Below are 2314 nucleotides of genomic sequence, written 5' to 3' on the forward strand. Positions count from 1 at the left end.
CGACGCAGAGGAAAGTTGGCACGAGCAAGGCGTGAATGAAGGTACATATTTATTTATACACTAACAAACGACAAAAAAAGGCGCACACAATGGCGGCACAAAACTAGACTATGAAAACAAACAAAGCACAAAGGTGTGATGTCTAGGCGGCATTGTGGCGTGTGTTTGCATTCTCGTGGTGCAGCGGAGACGGAACACAGCGTAAAGGTGGGAATGGTGATTTATTTCTGACTACAAAAACAAACTAATAAAAACACTTGCACTATAGACAAACCAACAGAACTTAGCATAGGAGCTAGAAAGAACAGAAATTGATAGTATCCAAACTAGGGACAAGGAAATAAACAAAATAGCCTGGAACGCTAAACGAATAACAAAAGTACTTTACCGCAATGCGGGAAAGAGACGTCATCAGTTGCGTGAGGCAAACTATAGTCCGAGAACGAAAGGCAAACAAAGACAGACATATATAGGGGCAGGAATCATCAGGGGCAGGTGCGCGTGATCAAAAACCAGAAACAGGTGACACTAAATGCGTAACTAGGCAACCGAAACAAATCAGGAAGTGCAACCAGGAACTAAAGATGTCAAATACAAAACACTGATAACAACACTGAAACAAAACCAGAATATGACATGGTCCAAGACTTGGACCATGACAAAAGGCAGAACTAAACAAACCAAAAACTTACGTGGCATGGACAGAGTGATTTAACAGCATGGCTTGGCATGAAGGCAGTTGAGGTAAAGTCACCAGGCTGACTTCCTGGCAACTTCCGGCTTAAATAATAGACGTGATAATTGCAAAGAGGTGTGAGACATGAGGAGAGGGGCGTGACATGAGGACAAGGTGAAAACTGAGTTGGCATGGTAACAAAGCAAACAAGTAAGTGTAGGAACAGGAACTGAGTGTCCAAAAAACAAAACCGAACATGATCCCATAGACGTGACAATTCTCAATTCAACACAATTCTACCAATTAATTATTTGTTGTGGAGCTGCAGCTATCGAATATGTTAGTAATCGAGTATTCTATCGAATATTCCGATCGAGTAATCGAATAAATAATATTTGTGCCTAATTAAGGTTTAATTATACATGTTAAGATGTGCCCTCAATTATGGCGTTTGGCCTATTTGTCTTTTATTTCCTAAACGGCTGTTTTAATTATTGAAGGCTTACACGCACAGCAAAAATGCGTCCGTGTTTTATTGTGCCAATTTGTGTGTGCTAATAAAAACAGGTGCGCTCACAGCCCTATTTGTTGTGTGGTGTGATCACACAAACCAAGTTCGTGTCTCTAGTGCATTTTTGATGATTATTATACAGTCATTATTGAAGGCTGACACACACAGCTAAAATGCATCCGTGGTTGATTGGGCCAATTTGTGTGTGCTAATAAAAACAGGTGCACTCACGGCCATATGTGCTGGGTGGTGTGACCGCATAAAACAAGTTCTTGTCTCTCGTGCATTTTTGAAAATTATTATACGGTCATTATTAAAGGCTGACACGCACAGCTAAAATGCATCCGTGGTTGATTGGGCTAATTTGTGTTTGCTAATTAAAACAGGTGCACTCACAGCCATATGTGCTGTGTGATGTGACCGCATAGATCAAGTTCTTGTTTCTCGTGCATTTTTGATGATTATCCTAGTGGTTAGAGTGGCCGCCTGAGATCGGTAGGTTGTGAGTTCAAACCCCGGCCGAGTCATACCAAAGAACTATAAAAAAATATTGGGACCCATTGCTTCCCTGCTTGGCACTCAGCATCAAGGGTTGGAATTGGGGGTTAAATCACCATAAATTATTCCCGGGCGCAGCACCACTGCTGCCCACTGCTCCCCTCACTTCCCAGGGGTGATCAAGGGGATGGGTTGAATGCAGAGGACACATTTCACCACACCTAGTGTGTGTGTGTGTGTGTGTGTGTGACAATCATTGGTACTTTAACTTTATATGGTCATTATTGAAGGCTAACATGCACAGCTAAAATGCGTCCGTGGTTGATTGTGCCAATTTGTGTGTGCTAATAAAAACAGGTGCACTCACAGCCCTATGTGCTGTGTGGTGTGACCGCATAAACCAAGTTCTTGTCTCTCGTGCGTTTTTGATGATTATTACACACCTAGTGTGTGTGTGACAATCATTGGTACTTTAACTTTATACGGTCATTATTGAAGGCTGACACGCACAGCTAAGATGTGTCCGTGGTTGATTGGGCCAATTTGTGTGTGCTAATAAAAACAGGTGCGCTCACGGCCCTATGTGCTGTGTGGTGTGACCGCATAAACCAAGTTCTTGTCTCTCGTGC

Source organism: Nerophis ophidion, linkage group LG28, assembly GCF_033978795.1.
Source record: "Nerophis ophidion isolate RoL-2023_Sa linkage group LG28, RoL_Noph_v1.0, whole genome shotgun sequence".
In the NCBI taxonomy this organism is placed as follows: domain Eukaryota; kingdom Metazoa; phylum Chordata; class Actinopteri; order Syngnathiformes; family Syngnathidae; genus Nerophis; species Nerophis ophidion.